Source organism: Homarus americanus, unplaced genomic scaffold (genome assembly GCF_018991925.1).
Source record: "Homarus americanus isolate GMGI-L3 unplaced genomic scaffold, GMGI_Hamer_2.0 scaffold31629, whole genome shotgun sequence".
NCBI classification, from domain to species: domain Eukaryota; kingdom Metazoa; phylum Arthropoda; class Malacostraca; order Decapoda; family Nephropidae; genus Homarus; species Homarus americanus.
In genome coordinates this window covers 48,549-76,162 of record NW_024746562.1, presented here as the reverse complement: position 1 = coordinate 76,162, position 27,614 = coordinate 48,549, and the positions used below count along the sequence as shown (strand labels likewise).

The window sequence follows — 27,614 nt, the reverse complement described above, 5'->3', positions numbered from 1 at the left end:
TACAGAGTACTGTAGTTAAATATGTCACATAATGTTTACTCATATCTTTAATTTTCCACACTATTGATGTTTGGACTTTTGAAGAGCAGCTGCAGTTTATAAGTTTCTTTAGCACCTACTGTACTGTTGAAGCTTTAGTTGTACTAACAAGACCGGGAGATAATGACCAAGTGTGGTGGACTGAATGACTAGAAGACACATACATTTACATGTGTATATACAGTCCATATTACACATGTATAGCCACTTACACACACACACGTGTATACACACTTACACACACACGCGCACATGTGAAACACACAAACACATATGTATACACACACAGGCATAGCCACACACACACACACACACACACATGTGCCAGCGACTAGTGCCCAGAAACAAGGACACGGTGTTTCACGATTGACAAATGTTAACAGATGTCCACAGTGTCAGTGGCTCAAAGTGCCACCCAGTGAGTTTATACGGGAAAAACACTCCGTCCATCCACAACAACAGATATCAACAGATGGCCTGTCACTTACTCGGCGCTCCTGTGCCATCTAAGCGTGGGAGCAGGTTATCCTGATGGCAGTGTTATGGCTCGTCAAGTCACTGAACATATTCCATGCGTGCAGCGGTGACAGGGGCGTCACAAACAAAAGCCCATTAGGACCACAACCTCCACTGAGCAGACACCCACCCTGACAGACAGTACCATTACACTGAAGTCCCATGGATATGGTATGATCTCCGTCTTGACGCTCTCGGCGTCACCCTAGCTAACAAGTTTGTGGCTGGCAATCACAGTTCGGTCAATCGCTGCCAGCATCGTAGCCATATGTGAGGCTTGGCAAATTGTCTGAAACGTGTCATATTGAGGATGCCAACTCTTCATCACCTTCGTTCACGGACGAAGGGCCTGCCCTCTTCTGTCAAGATGTCGCCCGTCACGCCTGGATGTTCAAGTCCCAGCAGATGTGGAGGCATTATGGGGCGTGTTGGTGCGATGCCCACCAGCATACACTGCTTCTATCATAATCTGTGTCATACCATCAGCCTGGTTCACCACCAGAGACACTCTTATCAATCATCTCTTACCACCTCAGAGTTAGGAACCCATGTGTCAAAGCTAGTATTATGCGGGGATTACAATAAAAATGACACCACTGATATCAGGACCAGTTGTTACTATCCAAGTTGTGAACTTCCCCACACACGGTCAAAATACCCTTGACTTATCTAACCAATGCCTCCTATCGGGTGTTGCACACCTATCAGTGCTCTGGTCCCCAGCTGTACTCACTCAAGTAAGACCTACATCAAGACCTACAGGCCGATTACGACTCTGCAGTCGTGCTCTTGGGGCAGTGGATAGCTCACCATCCCGGACTGAAGTACTTAGTGTGGATGACTTGGACATCCAGATAAATTATACCAACACCACCGACTCTTACCACCACTTCTTCCCGAAGTCCGTCAGATCACACCAGCTGACTTGCCCTGGATACCTCGGATCAAAAGACTTATGCAACAGAGCTGGCGCCTTTATCTCAATGACTACGCTACAGGTCTCTTTGCAGCCGATAGATATAAGAAACCTTCACCCCATCTATTGTTAAAATAATAAACAACTCTGATTTGTACTCTCTCTCTCTCTCTGAAACATTCAACAATTCCAGCCGGTTCAGTGTCAACAATTCTGCTCCGACTATATCCCCTCCAAAAGATTTATTGAGTCTCAAAACTGGACCCACTTATACCAGACTGCATCAACCATACCAAGAGCCATGGTTATGCATCAACCTCTCCTCGACATTGTCCCACCTTCCATTGCTTTGAGGCCCCAACACACTCCAGGTTGTGGAGTTCACTAAGCTCCTCGGCGTCACCTGCACAACAAACTAAATTGGAAAACACACGTCAGTGAACTTATCAAATCCTCAGTGTCGTCTCCACCTCCTCCAGAAGTCCTGGAGTTCCTGCCCCAGGCTCCTCAGTGTTTACTTAACATTCATACTTCCCAGCTCACCTATGCCTCCCTCCTGGTCTTCCTCCTAAATGCCACTACAATAAACACCTAGAAAAACTGCAGAAGAGGGCATGCAAGTGTTCTCTCCTTCCCTCTATATCAAGAAGCGCTCAGCACACGACCTCAGCTCTCTCCTGACCATCACCACGACCTCATCTATGGTGTGAAGCTTCTCATCCCTGACACTGGCTCCTACACCTGGGGTCCCTCGTCCCGAGAATTGCTGTTCGACACCACAACTGCATCAAGTCTACTCTGAGCAGACTGATTACTATAAGCCAGTCTAAACATTGTAAAGTATCAATATAATCAACAGTGTATTCACACTGATCAATCTTACCTTTTGCACTGTCACTGTGTTGAGATGCCGTAGTTGAGCTTCTCCCACCTAGTTATTATATAACATATTTGTATCACTAAAGTTACTTGTACAGTATATTATTGGTCAATCAACGGCCCATTCCCCAGTTATGTAACTACTGATCCTCTGAACCGCAAAATTATAGGTTAAATTTCGATTGATTGCCTTATAGATTTAACGTTGCCGAACTCTCGTTACTTGAGTTTCGAGCCGACTTCAACATCTTGCATTTGGTCTACCAGCTGTAGTATTATCCGCAATACAGTAATCGGTTTAAAATTCCTTACTATTTTAGTAAATATCGAAGTTTATACTATTCAATAATTTTAAAAGTTTAATATATTAACTTTTAGTCATTTTAACAATTACTGAACATAATGAAGGTAAAGAAAAATAGTTTCATGTAGCCATCCAGCCTGTTAACACAACAAGGCGTTAGTCTCTCTCTCTTTTCAGTGGAGGTAACATCTTGCTTGAGATTCTCTTCAACTAAACGCTTTTTCTGTGTTTCCAAGCAAATTATTGGTCATTTTGAAATTTATTTTACATATTGACAATATATAATGCAGTTCAGTGATTTAAAAATAATCTTAAATTACAAGAGCAAATTATTGGTGAAATGACGCCATGGGGTCTCTTCCACTAATGCCTTCTCTTCTTTTCTCCTCCACCCCATTCTAATTCCCATCATCATCATCTCATCCAAGCCTTCTACCTCAAAGTAAGTTTACTTTTTCTACCTTTTTGTTGAATTTAGGCAATTTTCGGTGAGCTGACCAATTACAAACCCATTGAAACAATGGTTTCGTTAACAGTTTTAGGTTAACGAGCAACCTGTTGAGCGGTTGTGCTCGTTAACGAGGATCTGTATATATTTTCAGTCTTCCGGCTGCCATGTCTCAATAAACTGTTAATTATTACCCCCCTCCGACCACTGGAAGGTAAGACCTCTGGGCGCCCAGTTCTGCTGCGGGCTTGCCCTCGACCTACCATTCCAAGTCCTCTCCTCAATCCATCCTCACCACAGGATATCAACATAATCTGCCAAAAGTGATAATTTCGTTTTGAAAGAAGTGGAATCAGTGATGAACAGTGTTTAAGCCTGTAAATTTTGCAGACAGTACCAGTGTGAGCTGTGACCCATCAGTGAGGTTCACACCCAGAGATCAGCACCCTTGGAGACCCACCACCATCTCCTGACCAGGCAGTGTTAATCAGTCCACCCTACTGAGACCGCTTGGTTATTTTACACCTGACATAACACAACACCACTTTGCAGAGGAGTACTGTGACACCACACCACACCATCATCCAGCATCTCCATGACCACATAAGGGTCCCATGTCACACAGTAGGACAAGAGACCAGCCCGGCCATCAACTGTAAACTAATTCGTATGTTCAATTCGTGTTCCTTCTCCTTTTAATAATGAAAGCTTTGTTAAACAACCCACCTATAGGTAGAGGTAGATAGGCAGCTACCAAGGAGAGTTACTACCGCCTGGGAAGATAATGGGCATAATGTGTTGTCTAATGGTAGGCTGCACATCCCTAAATTGTGACCAAGTCCCAGGTTGCTGATCTGACTTTCTGCCTCATTTACACATTTGCAGGGTCTCAACAGTTTCTCTTATTACCATTGACAACACAACATACATATATTGTTTCTCCTCTTTGATCTTTTTGGATTTATGTATTTCTTTATGGTTCTTTATTATTATTATTATTATTATTATTATTATTATTATTATTATTATTTTATTATTTTTATTTTTTATTAAAATTTTGCTTATCAATTATTATTATTATTATTATAATTTGTACATTTTTGCCCCCTCGCTAAAAAAAATGTGCTAGTATGTATGTTCAATGTATATTTTTATTCTGAGCTGCTTAACTTTTTCAATAAAATGTTAATTGTTATTATTATTATTATTATTAGTATTATTATTATTTATTATTATCTCTCTCTCCATGCACACAAAAGAAAAGTATCAGTGTGTTAAAAAATGTCAGTTACCTTGTCAACTCCAGCACTCAAGATATAGTTGCCTTTTTATTCCCTTAAGTGCAAAAATAGGACCTTTATGCTGGCCGGGTCAGCTTAACTTGACGGTCGGTCATCCAGATTCTTGCATAGCCGTCGTGGGATCAGTTGCTAGGAGAGTTCCATCACACTTGGATAAGCGATCATAACAGATTTTACAAAGAAGCTGTAGAAGAAGCTATCTGACACATTCTAAACTTGAGATGAAGGTCTTAGTTAAGTTTAAGGTATAAAGCCTTCCTCCTGACCTGCTAGAATAGAATGCCCATTATATTCATGACTTGTTCTCCTATATGATCGACACTGTATAGTAAATATTGATTACAGTATAACAGTGATGATTGAGGACAAGTAAGTGTTAAACTCACATTTAACTTGTACAAGCTGACCACAACAACAACAAGATGAAGGATGACTGAACAGAGAGGTTAACAATAAACACTAACAAAGAATTGGACACAAACACACTTCAACTTGGCCTAAATCCTAGATCACCTCCTTTATGAGGTGAGCAGGACATTATAAAGGCAGGTTATGAAGGCAGGACATTATGAAGAGACAGGACATTATGAAGGCTGGACATTATGGGGTGAGCAGGACATTATGAAGAGCAGGACATTATGAAGAGAGCAGGACATTATGAAGGGAGCTGGACATTATGAGGTGAGCAGGACATTATGGGGGTGGAGCAGGACATTATGAAGAGAGCAGGACATTATAGAGAGCAGGACATTATGGAGAGTGGGGACATTATGAAGAGGCAGGACATTATGAAGAGCTGGACACTATGAGGGAGCAGGACATTATGAAGGCAGAACATTATAGAGAGCAGGACATTATGAAGGGAGCAGGACATTATGAAGGGCAGGACATTGGAAGAGAGCAGGACATTATGAGAGGCTGGACATTATGAAGAGCAGGACATTATGAAGGCGGGACATTATGAAGGCAGGACATTATGAGGCTGGACATTATGAAGAGGCAGGACACATTATGAGGAGCAGGACATTATGAGAGGCAGGACATTATAGAGAGCAGGACATTATGAGGTGAGCAGGACATTATGAAGAGAGCTGGACATTATGAGGTGAGCAGGACATTATGAAGAGCAGGACATTATGAAGAGAGCAGGACATGATGAAGAGAGCAGGACATTATGGAGAGCAGGACATGATGAAGAGGGCTGGACATTATGAAGAGAGCAGGACATTATAGAGAGCAGGACATTATGAAGAGAGCTGGACATGATGAAGAGACGGACATTATGAAGAGCAGGACATGATGAAAGGCTGGACATTATGAAGAGCAGAACATTATGAAGAGAGCAGGACATTATGGAGGGAGCTGGACATGATGAAGAGGCAGGACATTATGAAGAGCAGGACATTATGAAGAGGCTGGACATGATGAGAGAGCAGGACATTATGAAGAGGCAGGACATTATGAAGAGAGCAGGACATTATGAAGAGGCTGGACATGATGGAGAGCAGGACATTGAAGAGAGGCTGGACATATGGAGAGGCAGGACATGTGGAAGGAGCTGGACATGATGAAAGAGGCAGGACATTATGAAGAGATGGACGATGAAGAGAGAGCCGGGACATTATGAAGAGCTGGACATTATGAAGAGAGGGACAGCATTATGAAGAGAGCTGGACATGATGAAGGCTGGACATTATGAAGCAGGGTATGAGGCAGAACATTATGAAGAGGCTGGACATGATGGAAGAGGCAGGACATTATGAAGAGAGCAGGACATTATAGAGAGCAGGACATTATAGAGGGCAGGACATTATGGAGGAGGCAGGACATGATGAAGGCTGGACATGATGAAGGCAGGACATGATGAAGAGCAGGACATTATGAAGAGAGCAGGACATGATGAGAGGCTGGACATGATGAAGAGAGGGACATGATGAAGGCGGACATTGAAGGAGCAGGACATGATGAGAGGGCAGGACATGATGGAGGGCAGGACTGTGAAGGGACATGATGAAGAGCGGGACATGATGAAGAGAGCAGGACATGATGAAGAGCAGGACATTATGAAGAGGCGGACATGATGAAGAGAGAGCAGGACATGATGAAGGCAGGACATGATGAAGGCTGGACAGAAGAGAGCGGGACATGATGAAGGCTGGACATGATGAAGAGGCAGGACATTATGAAGAGCAGGACATGATGAAAGGCTGGACATGATGAAGGCAGGACATGATGAAGAGCAGGACATGATGAAGAGGCAGGACATGATGAAGAGCTGGACATGATGAAAGCAGGACATTATAGAGCAGGACATTATGAGGCTGGACATGATGAAGAGCAGGACTATGAAGGCGGATTGAGTAGAGAGCAGGACATGATGAAGAGAGCGGACATAGAGAGCAGGACATTATAGAGGCAGGACATGGTGAGGCTGGACATGATGGAAGAGAGCAGGACATGATGAAGAAGCGGGACATGATGGAGGCTGGACATGATGAAGGCAGGACATTATGAAGAGGAGCAGGACATGATGAAGAGGCAGGACATTATGAAGAGAGCAGGACATGGTAGAGAGCTGGACATGATGAAACGGGACATGATGGAGAGCAGGACATGATGAAGAGGCAGGACATGATGAGAGGCTGGACATGATGAAGAGACAGGACATTATGAGAGAGGCTGGACATGATGAAGAGCTGGACATGATGAGGAGCAGGACATTATGAGAGAGGGAGTTATGAAGAGCTGGACATTATGAAGAGAGCTGGACATGATAGAGAGCAGGACATGATAGAGCAGGACATTATGAAGAGAGCAGGACATTATGAAGGCTGGACATGATGAAGAGAGCAGGACATGATGAAGGCAGGACATTATGAAGAGAGCAGAACATTTATGAATAGAGCAAGACATTATGAAGAGCTGGACATTATGAAGGGACATGATGAAAGGCAGGACATTGAGGGCATTATGAATAGAGCAGGACATTATGAAGAGGCTGGACATTAGAGGGCTGGACATTATGAAGAGAGCTGGACATTATGGAGAGAGCAGGACATATGAAGGCTGGACATTATGAAGAGCTGGACATTTGGAAGGCGGGACATGATGAAGAGAGCAGGACATGATGAAGGGCAGGACATTATGAAGAGAGCAGAACATTATGAATAGAGCAGGACATTATAGAGGCTGGACATTATGAGAGAGCTGGACATTATGAAGAGAGCAGGACATGATGAAGAGGCTGGACATTATGAAGAGCTGGACATTATGAAAGAGCAGGACATGATGAAGAGCAGGACATTATGAAGAGGCAGAAGCATTATGAAGAGGCAGGACATTATGGGAGTGGCTGGACATTATGAAGAGCAGGACATATGAAGAGAGCAGGACATTATAGAGAGAGGACATTATAGAGAGAAGAACATTATGAAGAGAGCAGGACATTATGAAGGCTGGACATTATAGAGAGCAGGACATTATGAAGTGGGCTGGACATTATGGAGGGAGCAGGACATTATGAAGAGCAGGACATTATGAGGAGGCAGGACATTATGAAGAGGCTGGACATTATGAGGAGAGCAGGACATTATGGGAGGCAGGACATTATGAAGAGGCTGGACATTATAGAGGGCAGGACATTATGAAGGCAGGACATTATAGAGAGCTGGACATTATGAGAGAGCAGGACATTATGAAGGCAGGGACATTATGAGAGGGGCAGAACATTATGGAGAGCAGGAGACATTATGAGAGGCAGGAACTATGAAGGCAGAACATGATGAAGAGGCAGGACATTATGAAGAGAGCAGAACATTATGAAGAGAGCAGAACATTATGAAGAGAGCAGAACATTATGAAGAGAGCAGTGGGATGAAGAGAGCAGGACATTATGAAGAGAGCAGGACATTATGAAGAGAGCAGGACATTATGAAGAGAGCAGGACATTATGAGGAGAGCAGGACATTATGAAGAGAAGTACACCTTTTCACATATACATTGAGACATTGTTATATACCTATTTAACAAATTTCATAACCAAATAGAACACATATCGAATGACAATCTAAAATAACTGTTGGTGGTATGTCATTCTCCAATTGTTACATTCTCAAACTATATGTAGACTGTCGGTTTATTGTTCACGTCTGTCAACTTCATAACTTATGTCAATCATTTCAGTTAGCATGAACGAACAGTTATTTTAGATTGTCATTCAATATGTGTTCTGTCATTCGGTTATGAAATTTGTCAAATAGATATATAACAATGTCTCAATGTATATAAGAAAAGGTGTACTTCACCCTGTTAACAATCTAGGTGCCTAGTTTTCAGTACTAACTGTTTACTTAGCAGTGATTTAGCTGTTTGCTTACATTCCAGTCAAGAGATGTTACATCCTTGTTACTAGGGACTTCTGTGCCCCCTTTCTGGATACAGTGTCGCAGAACTAGCTGGTTTGGGGATGTGGTGTTGTCATTCATGTTCCATATTCTCGCAGTACTGTCTCCTGATCTGTAATAAAAATGTCTGTTACAATTCACTTCCCTTCACCTATGTGTGAACTTCCTGATTGTGCAGACAATATTTCTCTGGCATTACCAATATAAGCTGCCCCAACTGTAAGCCACAGAGTAAGTTATGCAAAAAATCTTGGCCTTTAATTCTAAGCTACACCTCATGTTGGCAGGAATTAAAATCATGTTCACATTCCAAACTGTTCATAACACAAGAGATACATACAGTACCTAATATTATGATATTGAGCACATGTGTACATATGGACATATTAGAATAGCTGATTGGGGCTACAAAGTTGTCATGAAAGGTACACAACAAAACAAGATGTGACAACAGCATCAGTGGGCAAAAAGGTTTTCACTAATGATGCTTTAACAAAAACATAGATGTCGCCAAATGTTGGTGAATGTATCAGTCATGCCTGAGAGTATGTTGTGAATTATTTTGGAAACCTGACAATGTCATACGGCATCCTAAGATTTGTAAGTGCCGGGAGCCCTAGCCCTAGCTTCTGAGGGGCCCTGTGCAAGATAATGGTTGGGGGCCCTGTGCAAGATAATGGTTGGGGGCCTGTACAAGATAATGGTTGGAGGCCCTGTACAAGATAATGGTTGGGGGCCTTGTACAAGATAATGGGTGGGGGCCCTGTACAAGATAATGGTTGGGGCCCTGTACAAGATAATGGTTGGGGGCCCTGTACAAGATAATGGTGTTGGGGGCCCTGTACAAGATAATGGTTGGAGGCCCTGTACAAGATAATGGTTGGAGGCCCTGTACAAGATAATGGTTGGGGGCCCTGTAAGATAATGGTTGGGCCCTGTACAAGATAATGGGTGGGGCCCTGTACAAGATAATGGTTGGGGGCCCTGTACAAGATAATGGTTGGGGGCCCTGTACAAGATAATGGTTGGCCCTGTACAAGATAATGGTTGGGGGCCCTGTACAAGATAATGGTTGGGGGCCCTGTACAAGATAATGGTTGGGGCCCCAAAGATAATGGTTGGGGGCCTGTACAAGATAATGGTTGGGGGGCCTGTACAAGATAATGGTTGGGGGCCCCACAAGATAATGGTTGGAGGCCTGTACAAGATAATGGTTGGGGCCCTGTACAAGATAATGGTTGGGGGCCTGTACAAGATAATGTGGGAGGCCTGTACAAGATAATGGTTGGGGCCCTGCAAGATAATGGTTGGGCCCTGTACAAGATAATGGTTGGGGCCTGTACAAGATAATGGTTGGGGGCTTGTACAAGATAATGGTTGGGGGCCCTGTACAGATAATGGTTGGAGGCCCTGTACAAGATAATGGTTGGGGCCCTGTACAAGATAATGGGTGGAGGCCCTGTACAAGATAATGGTTAGCCCTGTACAAGATAATGGTTAGGCCCTGTACAAGATAATGGTTGGGGCCCTGTACAAGATAATGGGTGGGGGCCCTGTACAAGATAATGGTTGGGGGCCCTGTCCAAGATAATGGTTGGGGGCCCTGTACAAGATAATGGTTGGGGGCCCTGTACAAGGATAATGGTTGGGGGCCCCTGTACAAGATAATGGTTGGGGGCCCTGTACAAGATAATGGTTGGGGCCCTGTACAAGATAATGGTTGGGGCCTGTACAAGATAATGGTGGGCCCACAAGATAATGAGGGGCCCTGTACAAGATAATGGGTGGGGCCTTGTACAAGATAATGAGTGAGCCCTGTCAAGATAGTGGTTGGGGGCCCTGTAAAGATAATGGTTGGAGGCCCTGTACAAGATAATGGTTGGGGGCCCTTGTACAAGATAATGGTTAGGGGCCCTGTACAAGATAATGGGTGGGGCCTGTACAAGATAATGGTTGGGGGCCCTGTACAAGATAATGGTTGGGGGCCTGTACAAGATAATGGTTGGAGGCCCTGTACAAGATAATGGTTAGGTCCCTACAAGATAATGGTTGGGAGGCCCCGGTACAAGATAATGGTTGGGCCTTACAAGATAATGGCCTGTACAAGATAATGGGGCCCGTACAAGATAATGGTTGGGGCCTGTGTATGGTTGGGGGCCCTGTACAAGATAATGGTTGGGGGCCTGTACAAGATAATGGTTGGGGGCCCTGTACAGAATATGGTTGGGGCCCTGTACGAATGGTTGGAGGCCCTGTACAAGATAATGGTTGGGGGCCTGTACAAGATAATGGTTGGGGGCCTGTACAAGATAATGGTTGGGGCCCTGTACAAAATAATGGTTGGAGGCCTGTACAAGATAATGGTTGGGGCCCTGTACAAGATAATGGTTGGGGGCCTGTACAAGATAATGGTTGGGGCCCTGTACAAGATATGGTTGGGGGCCCTGTACAAGATAATGGTTGGGGCCCTGTACAAGATAATGGTTGGGGGGCCCTGTACAAGATAATGGTTGGGGCCCTGTGAGATAATGGTTGGGGCCCTGTACAGATATGGTTGGGGGCCCTGTACAAGATAATGGTTGGGGGGCCCTGTACAAGATAATGGTTGGGGGCCCTGTACAAGATAATGGGTGGGGCCCTGTGGATAATGGGTGGGGCCCTGTACAAGATAATGGGAGGGCCCTGTACAAATGGGTGGGGCCCTGTACAAGATAATGGGTGGGGCCTGTACAAGATAATGGTTGGGGGCCCTGTACAAGATAATGGGTGGGGCCTGGCACAAGATGTGGGTGGGGGCCTGTAGAATGTGGGTGGGGCCTGTACAAAATATGGGTGGGGCGTGTGGGTGGTGTGGCGTGTGATGGGGTTGGGTGTGTGGGGTGTGGTGTGTGGGGTCGGTGTGTGGTGGTGGGGGTCGGGTGTGGTGGTGGGGTCAGGTGTGGTGGTGGGGTGTGTGGTGGTGGGGGTCGGTGTGGTGGTGGGGGTTGGGTGTGGTGGTGGGGGTCCGGTGTGGTGGTGGGGGTCGGTGTGGTGGTGGGGGTCAGGTGTGGTGGTGGTGGGGTCAGGTGTGGTGGTGGTGGGGGTCGGTGTGGTGGTGGTGGGGGTCGGTGTGGTGGTGGGTGGGGGGTGGTGTGGTGGTGGGTGGGGTCAGGTGTGGTGGTGGTGGGGGTCGGTGTGGTGGTGGTGGGGGTCAGGTGTGTGGTGGTGGTGGTGGGGGTCAGGTGTGGTGGTGGTGGGGGGTCATGGTGTGGTGGTGGTGGGGTCGGTGTGGTGGTGGTGGTGGGGGTCAGTGTGGTGGTGGTGGTGGGGGTCAGGGTGTGGTGGTGGTGAGGTGGGGTCAGGTGTGGTGGTGGTGGGGGTCAGGTGTGGTGGTGGTGGGGGTCAGTGTGGTGGTGGTGGGGGTCAGGTGTGGTGTGGTGGTGGGGTCAGGTGTGGTGGTGGTGGGGTCAGGTGTGGTGGTGGTGGGGGTCAGGTGTGGTGGTGGTGGGGGTCAGGTGTGGTGGTGTGGTGGGGTCAGGTGTGGTGGTGGTGGGGGTCAGGTGTGGTGGTGGTGGGGGTCAGGTGTGGTGGTGGGGTCAGGGTGTGGTGGGTGGGGGGTGGTGTGGGTGGTGGGGTCAGGTGTGGTGGTGGTGGTGGGGGTCAGGTGTGGTGGTGGTGGTGGGTCCAGGTGTGGGGTGGTGGTGGTGGGGTCAGGTGGTGGTGGTGGTGGGGGTCAGGTGTGGTGGTGGTGGTGGGGGTCAGGTGTGGTGGTGGTGGTGGGGTCAGGTGTGGGGTGGTGGTGGTGGGGTCGGGTGTGGTGGTGGTGGTGGGGTCAGGTGTGGTGGTGGTGGTGGGGGTCAGGTGGTGGTGTGGGTGGGGTCGGGTGTGTGGTGGTGGTGGGGTCAGGTGTGGGTGGTGGTGGTGGGGGTCGGTGTGGTGGTGGTGGTGGGGTCAGGTGTGGTGGTGGTGGTGGGGGTATGGTGGTGGTGGGGGTCGGGTGTGGTGGGTGGTGGTGGGGTCAGGTGTGGGTGTGGTGGTGGTGGGGGTCGGGTGTGGTGGTGGTGGTGGGGTCCAGGTGTGGTGGTGGTGGTGGGGGTCAGGGTGGTGGTGGTGGTGGGGGTCAGGTGTGGTGGTGTGGTGGTGGTGGGGTCGGGGTGTGGTGGTGGTGGGGTCCAGGTGTGGTGGTGGTGGGGTCAGGGGTGTGGTGGTGGTGGGGTCAGGTGTGGGTGGTGGTGGGGTCGGGTGTGGTGGTGGTGGGGGGTCAGGTGTGGTGGTGGTGGGGTCAGGTGTGGTGGTGGTGGGGGTCAGGTGTGGTGGTGGTGGGGTCAGGTGTGGTGGTGGTGGGGTCAGGTGTGTGGTGGTGTGGGGGTCAGGTGTGGTGGTGGGGTCGGGTGTGGTGGTGGTGGGGTGGTGGTGGTGGTGGTTGGGAAGAACCTGCACCATCCTCGACACCAACACCTGCTTCAGGATCCTTGTCCACAAATTGCTGTTCAACACCACAACTGCATCCAGCCAACAAGCACATACTGATTGTCACAAGAACAACCCAGTCCCAGTCATTGTAAAAATTATCATCAACTTGTAATCAACCATTGTATTCACTCCCAGTCAATCTTACCTTCTTGCACTGTCACTGTGTTGAGATGCCCTGTTGTATAACCTTCTCCCCACTTAGTTATTATAAATAATATTTGTATCACTTATGTTTGACAATCAAGTGATCCATTCCCTAACTATGTGACTGCTTATTTTCATCCTTTGGGCTCCCATGCTCTTTCAATAAACCGTTAATTATTATAATTATTATTATTGGCACGCATACACGCACAAACTAGTACCACTACTATTTTGCTGTCACTCAGAATCAAATATGACGATCATCCAGCTATGATACAATGATACGAGTTATGAGGGATGTCACCTAGGTTGGTGAGTTTTGAGGTGACTAAAGAGGCCAATACAGGACCGGCAGGGTCGTCCACATTCATTGCACATGGGCGCATCCTAGTGCGGCGGCGGCGTCTTCTCCGATGATGCTTGTCTGCCTTGGTTTGAAGTCTGGCTAACTCGAAAGTATTGACACCTTCTTGTGTGGTGCTCCTCCAACTAATGTTGACGCAGCTGAGCAATCAAATAACCATTTCGCTACTATATGCCAGACGCTCCCCCGGCGTGACACAACCACTCTCCCTGCTTATCTACCAGCCCCCCCTTCCCACTGACTTAGTAGAAGAATTTGAAGTAGCAAAACGTCTGGACAAACTAAAATTAAAACGCTCTACCACCCCCATTGACTTACCAAAGAAACTCTTCAAGGGTTCTCCCGGAGCTTGCTAAACCTATGCTCCATCATCAATGCTTCTCTCAGTCAAGCCAGATGCCCAGTGACTGGAAGACCTCTTATGTATCACCAGTGCCCAAGTCAACCAGCCACAATCCTTAAATCAGCTACGACCTATTGCAATCACCCCAATACCCAGCCTAATTCTGGAAAGTTTTGTGTTTGACTGACTTATGCTGATATTACAGGAGTCAGAGACCTCAGCAATTGGCAATATGAAAACTTCCTCCACCACTCACTGTCTTGTCAGCTTTCTCGATACATATACCGCCATCTCGAGAAACGAAAAACGTCTGTAGCTGTCGCCTTCATTGATTTCACTAAAGCATTCGACCTAGTCGACCACAATATAATCATCAATAAAGCTATTGACCTCGGCTTCAGAGAGAAGTCTTATACCATGGCTTACAGATCTCAGTGACCGACGCCAAGCTGTACGCCTTCCGAGGGGCTGTCTCCACCTTTCAGTCACTCACCTGTGGTGTCCCCAAGGCACCAAGATGGGACCACTCTGCTTCCTTATGCTTATCAATGATGCCCTAAGAGAAACCCTCGCTTGCTGGAAATATGTCGACGACTCCACCATTGGGATCAGGCCAACAATTCTGCTCCCGACTATACCGCCTCTTCAGGATTTATTGAACAGTCTCCAAAACTGGGCCACCAACAACCACGTCACCATCAACCATACCAAGACCATGGTTATGCACATCAACCTCCTCCGACATTGTCCCACCCCTTCCATTAATTTAGGTCCGAACACACTCCAGGTTGTAGATTCCACGAAACTCCTCGGATCACCATAGACAACAAACTACATTGGAAACCACACGCCAGTGAAGTTGTCAAATCCTCCAGTTTCTGTCTCCACCTCCTCTGCTGACTCAAGTCCCTGGAGTTCCTGCACCCGAGCCTCAGTGTTTACTCAACATTCATACTTCCCAAGCTCACCTATGCCTCCCCTTCATGGTCTTCCTCCCTAAATGCCACACAACGTAAACACCTAAAAAAGTGCAAAAGAGGGCATGCGAGATTATTCTCCTTCCTACTCCACATATCAAGAAGCGCCAACGCACTGACCTCGACTTTCACTGACCATCACCACGACCTCATCTGCAAATTTAGTAAGAAGCTTCTGCACCATCCTCGACACCGCTCCTACTACCACCTGAGATCCCTAGCCCGAGAATTGCTGTTCGACACCACAACCGCATCCAGCCCATACGCAGTACGAACTGATCGCTATAAGAACAGCCCAGTCCCAACCATTGTAAAAATTATCAATAACTTGTAATAAACCAGAGTATTCACCCCAGTAAATACTACTTCTTGCACTGTCACTATGTTGAAATGCCTGTAGTTTGAGCTTTTCCCCATCTAGTTATTATATATATCTTATTTATATCACTTATGTTATTTGTATATTATTTGTAATTCGAAACCCATTCCCCTATCATGTAACTGTATATTTTCAGCCTTCTGGCTACGCTCTTTCAATAAACCGTTAATTATTATTATTATAAAGATTAATCGATTCTATGTGGGGGTCTATTAGGCACTTTTTCAGGTTTGTCTCAAGAATATCCTTATACTTTTTCAATGCCCGCCAGTTACGTGTACTATTCATTGGGTGATTGTCAGCAGCTGCTTTGGCAGTCTACTGTCATCCATGCAGGTAACATGGCCAGTCCAGCGAGTTGTTCATGGATAATGGTAGCCTCGATGCTCCTACAGTTGGTGTCGGCAAGAGGATGGAAAGTAGACTACGCTGGTGAAAGTTTCAAGTGCCTTGAGGTGACTCCTGCAAGTGACCCATGTCTTGCTGCCATATAACATGGTGAGGAGGACCACTGCTCGATATATGGGCAGCATTGTAGATAATTTCAGCTCCCTACAGCCGAAGACATGGTTTTGGGAGTCCGCCAAAGACTTGAGATGCACATCTGATCCGAGCTTCATCGATGTCTGCGGTGGTGGACAGGTGGGTCAGATACCGAAAGTGGGCAACATTAGAGAGGGTAGTACCGTTAAGCTGGATGGATGGTGGAGGTGTGTCTGAACCAGGGCAGGTTGAAAGAGAATCTGAGTCTACGTGACATTCACCTCAAGGCCAAAGTGTGCATATGCATCTGCATAGGTGTTTAGGATCTCCTGTAGGTCGTGTTCAGTGTGAGCAACAAGGGTGAGGTCGTCTGCATACTGAAGTTCAGTTATGGAAGCTGCCGACACCTTTGTTCTGCCTGGAGTCGTCTTATGTTGAAAAGACCCCTCTCACCCGGTACTTGATGTTCACCCCACTGGCTAAATTGGCAGCCAAGAAAATGGAAAAGAGAGTGCCAGTACACCCCTTGTTTAACCCCGATTGGATGGGGAAGAATTCTGACTGGGTGCCGCTGTGCAGGACACTGCCGTTCATACCATCGTGGGTTTCACAATGGCGATGAATTTGGTGGGCAGCCAAAATGGCTGAGGGTCCACCAGAGGGCTTCCTGTTGACCGAGTCAAGGCCTTGGTAAGGTCAATGAAAGCCATGTACAGGTCACTGACGCTGTTCTCTGCACTTTTCCTGTATCTGGCGGCAGCAAAGATCATGTCAGTGGTGCCAATGTGATGGTTAAAACCACATTGAGATTCTGGAGGAAATTTTCCCCAGGAAGTCTGTTTAGGAGGACTCTGGCGATAATCTTGCCAGTTACGGAGAGCAGCAAGATCCCACGGTAGTTGCCACAGTCTGACCGTCTCCTTGTTCTTATAAATATTGACAATGGAGGCATCTTTTAAGAGCTTGGGGGATTTCCTCCTTTTCCCATATATTCTCCAGGAGAGATTGAGATGGCTGTGCAGAGGTCCTGCTTTTATACACCTCGGCTGGGATTCCATCAGCCCTGAGGCTTTGTTATTTTTTATCTGTTTGATGTGCAACTACCTCATCCAAGGATGGAGGATAGCTGAGGTGGGTCAGCTTTGGATGCTGAGGGACCTGCTGGGTAGTCAGGACATCCACATCGGTGTTTCGGTTGAGCAATGAATGGTAGTGCTCTTTCCAGCGCTGAAGGAGGCCTTCATCGTCTTTGCTGAGGAGGAGTAGGCCGTTGGCATTACACTTGCATAGTCCATTTCACCCTGTGGTTCCCTTCCAAATGTTAGCATCTCTGTCAACTCTGGCATTGAAGTCGCCAACCTTGTCTTCTCTGGGGATAGAGGTTAGCACTCTGTCAAGGTCGACATAAAAGCCCTCCTTGATGTCATCCTCTGCATCCAGTGTTGGGGCGCATGCACTGATGAAAAAGGCATGACGTGAGTGATTCAGTGGGACTCGAAGCATCATGAGGCGCTTGTTGATCCCAATGGGCATTTCAGTTAGCCTGTGTATGATGCTACGGATGGCAAAGCCAACTCCATAAATGCGGTTTCTTCCCAGTAAGCTTACCCTTCCAGAAGAAGGTATAGCCAGACCCCAGTTCATTGAGCTGGTCCTAATCTGGGAGCCGGGACTCACTGATGACTGCTATGTCGATGTTGTACCTAGTCAGCTCTTGTCACAAGGGCATTTCTTCTTTCAGGACTCTCATTTGTGCCAGTATCCAGAAGGGTCCTGACATTCCATGCTGTGACCATAAGAGGTTGTATGGTTTGTTTTGTTTGGATCTGTGATTTTGATTGTGTTTTCGACCACATAAGGATGACCTTACTAGGTGCGGTTGCCCGGACAGGTTGGTTCTTTAGGCAGGCTAAGTTAGGCACCTTTTCTAGCCTCCTCCTCATGTGGGGTGAGCAGAATGGCTCCTCGGAAGGGCACACGCACACACATGTAGGCCTGTGAGGAGTGAGATTTGTCAGTATACAGTCTCACTTAAAAGTAATTTGCTTGTACTGTAGTTATTTAGAGTCCCGCTAATATCAGTAAGATGCCCGAGACTGTCGATAATTGTTGTCCAACTGGCCCACGCCTTCCAAAAAAGGAGGAGTTATCCTACACAAAACTGGTGTATATGAACAGTGTGATATTTATAAGTCTAGATACTGTACAGTTAATTAGACTGGCCCCGTGATCTATTACTGGAAGAGTTCTCGTTGTGAGTCTCACTACTACTGAGGCAGGCTCTTGTGTTAGGCGAGCTCGTAATGAAGTGGTCCAGGTGTAGATCTTTCCTCTAAGGGGTCCAGCTCAAGACTACTAAGTGACTTGGCTTTGCCACGCCCGTAGAGATTAATTCCATCATCGCTACCAGAGCGATCTATGGGTCAAGCTTCTAGAAGGTTCTCGAAGGAGGAAGTAGTCACCTCCGTGGAATGTCAAGCAGAACTAGAGTCAGCTGTGTTTACATTACGTGTATAAACAACCGGCTGGTTAACGATCGCTTTGACCCATGAATCACTCTTAACTGGCGGTGCCATTATTCAACATACTTGATGCATTGCAAGTGTGAAGCAAAGTATCCAATTACCACACATGAGCAATCTATTCAGTGTTTAAATAAATACCTACTACTGAGAGAGAGATTGGCATCATACTGCAACACTCGGACTAGACAAAACATCTGCGGGATGTTTAATGGTACTCCAGGCGCCATAACCTACAGGTCATTGAATAATGAATGTTCATAATTATACATCCATGGCTGTAAGATGTTAATTACTTACTCTAAAGTATACAGTATGTAAATTATACTGGTCTCACACACACACACACATAAGACATAACATACCCTGAGGCAAGAAGGTCGGTGGTAGGGTTCCAAGCACAAATAAATACTTCAGACTCATGACCTCTTAAGATTGTTGCTTTGCTTAGAGGAATTTCAACACTATTGTCCACATCCATAGTTTCACCAGTTGTGCCTGAAAAGAGAGAATAGAATGTATAATCAAATACACTTAGGAGATGTGAAAACAGAGGAAGAGATTGAGAAACACCAGACCAGGGCTCGCTATGGTTCAGAAGGGGAATATTTTGCTTAGGACAGAAGACACTTTTGAACCTCTGAGTGCAAGACCTATGGTAGCGAAACAGTAGCCAAACACCACCAATCTGAGAACTGTATGTGAGCTTTAGCACTTTTGCAGTATGATTATATCTCCTATGCACTATGATTGCCTGTTGTTATTGTGATGTTATCAACTCCCATACCACCTCCCACTCTCACACAGTTACCAGATAGGTGAGTGCCTGGGTACTGCTTCACTACCACACTCTGAGGTTCAAACTTGTGGCTGGGTGTCTTACTTAGAACATTCCCTGTCTGTACAGCACTGCATAATGAGAGGTAAAATGGAAAACTGACAGAGGATTTACTGAGTTGACAGCACATGCAGACAGAAAAGGTATGAACAACAGTACAGTACAGTATGAACAACAGAGTATTAAACAACAGTACAGGCTATGAACAACAGAGTATTAAGCAGCAGTACAGTACAGAGTATTTGTATAATCTGATAAACTATTAATTTGATAATATTTCTATTTTTAAAATCTCACGTATAGTTTTGTAAAGGTTCAAACTCTCTGAAGCATCATTTAATCATTATTTAGAACAGACCAAGATCTTCACCTGTTAACCCACCTTCATCACCATTTGTACTTGGAATTTCTGTTTTAACAACTGCTTTTGGCTGTTGGTTCTGCTGCTGTCTGGAGGCCACAACATCAGGCATCACAGCATCAATTAGACTAAGACTGTCCATCAGTCTCTCAGATCCATCCTGCAATATAATATATCCATTACAGTAACCACAAGAGACGTTCATTTTTTCTGAAAACAAAGAACGCCAAAAATATTTGTGCTTCTTTACACTAATGTGTTGAGGCAACTGAGACTAGTCACTAAATGATTGTTATAACTAAAACACACACGTACAGTAGAGGTAGCAGTAGCTGTACTGTCTCACCCACAAGTTACTCAATTCTGCCAGCCAGTTACAGTGCTGCCCGGTGCAGAGGCTAGCAACTATGTTTGTGTGCCAGCCAGTGTCAAGCTGTAAACAACCAAGCTTATAACATTGAAGTGCCACACATAAGTTCACCTTTAAATGGTTTATTGAAGAAATAAGGAAGATATAGACAACAATAAAAGCATTAATCTAACTTGCCCATTAAAAACAAATACTTGGTGATTATAGCAGCACGCAAGCATACACACGCACACACACACACGCACACACACACACGCACACATTTCACCATATCACCTCTGTTCATTGTATATTTTCAGCCTTCGCCGCTAGCGTTATCTTAATAAACCGTTAATTATTATTATTATTTATTACTACACACCACCGAAGGATCAAGACGCACCTGGTGCTCCAATGATAGGAAGACCTGGGACCACACCTCACTCATATAACACCATCCGTGAGGGAATTACTACACCACTGAGGCCCCTCATAACACCATCTGTGAGGGAATTACTACACCACGCAGGCCCCCATAACACATCCGTGAGGGAATTACTACACCAATGTGAGGCCCTCATAACACCATCTGTGAGGGAACTACTACACCACATCAGGTCCTCATAACACCATCTGTGAGGGAATTACTACACCACATCAGGTCCCTCATAACACCATCTGTGAGGGAATTACTACACCACATCAGGTCCCTCATAACACCATCCGTGAGGAATTACTACACCACATCAGGTCCCTCATAACACCATCTGTGAGGGAATTACTACACCACATCAGGTCCCTCATAACACCATCTGTGAGGGAATTACTACACCACATCAGGTCCCTCATAACACCATCCGTGAGGGAATTACTACACCACATCAGGCCCCTCATAACACCATCTGTGAGGAATTACTACACCACATCAGGTCCCTCATAACACCATCTGTGAGGGAATTACTACACCACATCAGGTCCCTCATAACACCATCTGTGAGGGAATTACTATACCACATCAGGTCCCTCATAACACCATCTGTGAGGAATTACTACACCAGTTAGGTCCCTCATAACACCATTCTGAGGGAATTACTACACCACATCAGGCCCTCATAACACCATCTGTGAGGGAATTACTACACCACATCAGGTCCCTCATAACACCATCTGTGAGGGAATTACTACACCACATCAAGTCCTCATAACACCATCTGTGAGAGAATTACTACACCACATCAGGTCCCTCATAACACCATCTGAGGGAATTACTACACCACATCAGGTCCCTCATAACACCATCTGTGAGGGAATTACTACACCACATCAGGTCCCCCATAACACCATCTGTGAGGAATTACTACACCACATCAGGTCCCTCATAACACCATCTGTGAGGGAATTACTACACCACATCAGGTCCCTCATAACACCATCTGAGGGAATTACTACACCACATCAGGTCCCTCATAACACCATCTGGAGGGAATTACTACACCACATCAGGTCCCTCATAACACCATCTGTGAGGGAATTACTACACCACATGAGGTCCCTCATAACACCATCTGTGAGGAATTACACCACATCAGGTCCTCATAACACCATCTGGAGGGAATTACTACACCACATCAGGTCCCTCATAACACCATCTGTGAGGGAACTACTACACCACGTGATGCCCTCATAACACCATCTGTGAGGGAATTACTACACCACATCAGGTCCCTCATAACACCATCTGTGAGGAATTACTACACCACATCAGGTCCCTCATAACACCATCTGTGAGGGAATTACTACACCACATCAGGCCCTCATAACACCATCTGTGAGGGAATTACTACACCACATCAGGCCCCTCATAACACCATCTGTGAGGGAATTACTACACCACGGGGTCCCTCATAACACCATCTGTGAGGGAGTTACTACACCACATCAGGCCCCTCATAACACCATCTGTGAGGGAGTTACTACACCATGGGGTCCTCATAACACCATCTGTGAGGGAATTACTACACCACGTGATGCACCTCATAACACCATCTGTGAGGGAATTACTACACCATGTCAGGTCCCTCAAAACACCATCTGTGAGGAATTACTACACCACGGATGCACCTCATAACACCATCTGTGAGGGAATTACTACACCACGTCAGGTCCCTCATAACACCATCTGTGAGGGAGTTACTACACCACGTGAGGTCCCTCATAACACCATCTGTGAGGGAGTTACTACACTACGTGTCTGCTGTTCAACACCTCACCGTACATGGCCTCCACTGTAAACATTAATCTGTATGTTCACTGTATGTTCCTTTACCTTTCTCTAATGAAGGCTTTTGTTAAACCACCAATGTATGTAATAATTCATTTATGTCCAATGTATATTTTCAGCCTTTGGGCTGCAGAACTTTTTCAATAAACCGTTAATTATTATTATTATTATTAATATTAGAGTAATATTTCCGTCAGGTGGAACCCCCCAAATCCAGTATTCTCCAATAACCCCAGAATGGAAATTTGGTCAGATTTTTTGGGGGAAAATTCCCTAAATTCCAGGTATGGGAACAAATTCCAAGGTTGAAAATTGGGAGCATTTTCTGGGAAAAAAAAAAAAAAAAAAAAAAAACGGGGAAAATCTGTCCAAATTTTATTTCCGAGTCTGGGAGAAAATAGCAATTTTGAAATAATGAGCTATTACTGGAAAATCTGAAAAAAATTGAGAGAAAATCACCCCAAACCTTTGTGCTCAGGGCCTGGTGTTATGAAAGATGGCATCATATTTAGCTGCATCCTCACATGGTTGGTGCGTGGGGAAGAACAACCGTTTGCCAGGTAGAAATTTGCTCTTTTTTCAGGTAGCCAGCTGGGTTAAGAGAACCTAAGTTACTAGCCCTTCCCAATGTTTATTAGCGCGTATAGTGTGCCCACTGTTTTCTGTGGATGTCGGTCACACTAGAATAACCCGTATAGCATCCTCTTTCCTCACACAGCCAAACTGTGGAATGCTCTGCCTCCTGTGTTTCCATACTCAAACAATGTCTCACTTCAAAAAGCTGGTTTTTTCTTGCATCTTCTGGGTGTAGATTAATATAACCTTTTCCTTTTATGTTTTTAAATTCTTTCTATTCTTATTTGTTCGCCCCAGGCCCCTGCAGGGGTCATTCGACCTGTGCCCGAGTGGGCCAATTCCCGTAAAAATAAAAATTAAATAAAATATTCAAACTTCAAACACTGGCGTACACAACATATTATTATAACATAGATAATTAATCTGTTTCTTGTTTACTTTACTTTATATCATTAGCTGAAATTTATAAACAATTTTAGATCCTCTTATAAAACTACTGTACTGTATGTACAGTTGTAACTGCAGGTAACTGGGGGCTTTATTCTTCACTGTATTTGGTCAATAAGTTTCTGTTTATGCTCCTCATCTATTTAGTCCAGCACTTCCTCTGTGCTGCAGCCATCTGTGTGGTTATACCCATCAACACGGCGGGCCCCAGTTATTAAAAATCTGTTGTCTTGCTCTGGATTGAAGTTGCGAACACATTCTGACTGCAACTGAACCACTGAGAGATCTGCCAAGTGGTCATAGGTGGAGTCAGCTGCGTCAGTCTGTCTTGATGAGCCCGACCCGACTGAAGCCATTCAGCAATGGCAGAACAGGTTGGAATGGACAGCAGAAGGTCAACTAAGTGTAGAATGGAGTAACACTTTTCTCTGTATGATTCATTTATCTGCTGCCAGGACAGTTTTGAAACAGGTGATATCTTACTCATTTTGTAGAGATAACACTACATACTATTATGAGCAAAATCTTTGACCTCTGAAGCAGTACCATACAGCAGCCAGTCAAACTCCCCATACCATGACATCTGGAATGATCTAGATCGTGTTGATTGTTCATAGTGACGCTGCTGCTCTATCTTTTCTTCTTTATTTTTTTATTTATTTTTTTTTGCTTGGTGGTGGATTAACATTCTTTCACATATCAAACAGTCCCCTTTGGCGACTCATGATGATTAATAATAATGCGTGTGTTAGTTAGACACCTCGTCAATACTGTACAGAGATATTAGTTGCACTGAAATCGCCGACTCCCTGGGAGCAGCAGGGCACAATGACCAAGTCCGGCGGGTTCACGCCTCGACACGTTTGCTCTTGCAATGCTTTTTATAAACCGGGCACTAAGCACTTCCTTATGGTAAAGCAGATTGTCAAAAATATTATTTTTTTTTTTTAAACTACTGGATAGCTCCTAGACACTGTGAGTATGACATGCTCGTCGCCTGCCGGGCGATTAAAAACAAGTCAATTTCTAAGATCTACTCGCCCTTCTGATATTTTGGTCGCCTCGGACGGCCAGGCGTGTATTTCTATCCCTGCTTAGGTAATGCCGGGTTTTTCTACTCTGGGTCTACAGTACTTATAATTACTGTGCAAATATAACTATTTCTCTAAATATACATACAATACTAAAAACTTTAAATAATACAGTAATAAATCACTGTAATTCTGAGCTGAGCTAATGAGCGAGGTGAGGTGACAGGGTGAGGTAATGACGAAGGGTGAGGTGTGGCGAGGTGAAGTGGCGAGGCAGTAGGTGAGGTGACACGCCAAGACACTTACACACATTAACAGCACTACTAAACCATTGTCTTATAACATTTTACTTTATAAAATATAATTTAAAATTAATTGATACATGATGGCTTGATTTGGCTACTTTTGCACCGGACAAATAATCAGTGAATAAACCAGGGCATATGGAGACGCATTATACACTAGTGATGTCACGAAGCTTTGAAACTGCAACCACAAATGCTGAGCTACTGCATAAATTATCACAACCTGTACTCAAATGTACTAAGTTTATTACTATACTAAAATTTGTCAAGTGTAAACTATGGGATGTTTATACTCAAATTAATCACTATCTTGCAAGAATTCCAGCAATGTAAGTTATAGTCTCATAAGTCAAGTCAATGACATTATATGAGAAAACTTATCCCTGCCTTGTGTAATTTATTCCTGATTCTCTGACCCTCCCCCTCCACGGGCATATGCAGGTACTTGCTCCTTACGACCGACTCGACTTACGTCCACCCACACTTACGACCTGCCTCAGTCGTGCAAAATGTGGTCAAATTATGTATTTTTGAGTCCCAAAGTTAGTACACAGACAAAATTTTCATCTGTAATTCACTTTAAATGGCTATGCTTATGTTTGAAGTGTTTTGTGGTGCTGAGAAGAAAAAGAGACCCAAAGTTTCGATTATGTGTTATTTAAGCATTCCTAATTTCTACGACCTGGATGTTGGTCCCTAACTCCGCCGTAAGTCAGGAGGAGCTGCAAAATATTGAGGGGGGGAACCTGGCTTGTTCCTCCCAAGGTAAATTGTATTATATATTCCTTTTTCAGATAGACGAATTTGAATTTGGTGAGAACATCTCAATGATATTTTTACTATACATAATTAAACAAAATGATAAGTATGTATTCATCTATTTTCATCCTTCCCATTGCCTATCATTTATAAACTGAATAGCAGCAAGGAAGTAAAGTCATATTGCTAGCAGCCACACAGTGTGGATCTCATTACAGCCACGAACAAACCTAATCTGATAGTGAATATGATCAACAGTATGAGGAGGCAGAGGAGTTTGCAACTAAACTCGGCATAGTTGTTCCAGCGGCAAACACTCAACAGCATGAAGGCTCAGCTCGCAGAAAGAATTCAACCTATATATCTGTCAAACAGCATCCTTGGGAAGCGTTCAAAACATCTAGAGAATGTTCAGAGAAGCAGCGTACAACAACAATTGTAGTCATAGTTGTACTTCTCAGTAATTGACAAGTGCACAGCTGAATATGATCTAAGGTTTAGCAATAACATTAATCTTCTGCAGTCCACCTCCTCTTTTGATGTTCAATCTAAACAATTCCTGATGAAGAAAATCTTGCTTTGTTTTCTAAACATTACATTGTGCATATTGATTCAGTTATGTTATCTTCACAACTGCATTCTGCGAAGGTATTCTTAGATCAGAAGAAGCCCGAGGAACTATTTGATGCGTACCAGACTCTAAATGCTTTACCGATAGCTTTTTCTAAAGCAATCAATTTGTTACTTAATACTATTGGCTATTCCAGTTACTACTGTGGCAATGAAAGATTTTTTCGGTGCTAAAACGCATAAAAGATAACCTGGGAAGAACAATGGGTGATGACTTCCTTTCCAGCCTACTTTTAATGACTAATGAACAGAAAATGGTCAAACCATAGGACATGGTAAAACTAGTCAATAATTTTGTTAATGAAACATCGCCGTTATTCCTCTGATGCAAAAACAGAAATAGCCACTAGCTGTAGAATGAGTATGTCAAAGATGTATCCTATTCTGATTTGTTCACTGATGATTTTTTCACTACCTGTATTTAGTTTTGTCAATACATTAGCTGATGCATTTACAGTGGTCCCTCCATTAACAAGCAGTTCAATTTATTTAGATTTCGTTAATGAATTAGCTCCACAAAGGATTTTCAGTACTATTAACGCTGCATAACATCTATTAACGATTGCCTTACGAGAAACACGCCTTTGTTGCGATCAGCTGATCGGCCAGTCCGCCAATACAGTAATCGGTTCTACGTTTACATCTGTTACAGTGGAGTAAATATCAAGAATATTTTTGCATTTTTTATATGAAAATTATTGGTCATTCTAATTTAGTTAACATACAGTATTGATAATATATACAGTACAGGGAACAGTTTTTGTGAGCCCAACAGCTGATCGTATCACCCACCAACGCTTCTCAGTTTAACTTTGTTTACAGTGGAGTGAACATCGAGTTTGTTGGTCTCTTGAATATTTTTGCATTTTTACATTAAAATTATTGGTCATTCTCAAATTTAGTTCACATATTGATAATATACAGTGCATAAATTATTATGAAACATGAAAAAGGCATCAGAACCAATGCACTCTGTAAAGAATATGGCATGTCATCATCGACTGCCTCTACAATCAGCCGATTGATATGTAAACAAAGCTGCCGGGAATATACATACACACCTCAAAGTAATTAAAATATAGTATTCTATTGTTTTTTATTTATTATTGTACAGTATACTGTACAGTACAGTACTGTATTTAGTTTATATTTAATGTTTTGTTAATTCTATTACCGGTATACAGTACTTTGTATGTATACTTTTTCTGTGAGTTGGAACCAATTACCCAATATCCCATTGAAATACATAAGTGATAGATTCAGTTCACGAAATTTTCAGTTAACGAACGACTCTGTGGTACCAATTGTGCTTGTCAATCGAGGGACCACTGTATTTAGTCAATAGTTGTGCTCTAGATGTGGTCAAGAAAGGTTTGCTTTGCTGGTATCATTATTGTTTTCTTAATAAAATTAAAAAACAATAATGGATTTATTTATCACAGCCTTTTTACTACAGTATTCTCTATTTAATGACAATTTAGTAATTAATTATACAGTCACCATGTCAAAGGTTTGCACGGTCAATGCCAAATACTGTACTGTGGAGCAGGATTCTGATCCCCACTCT

The 27,614-nt window shown here is 44.6% G+C and overlaps 1 pseudogene; it reads right to left on the bottom strand.

The window, feature by feature from the left end:
• Positions 1–4,394: 4,394 nt before the first annotated feature.
• Positions 4,395–27,614, bottom strand: part of LOC121879369 — a 34,519-nt pseudogene continuing 11,299 nt past the window's right edge.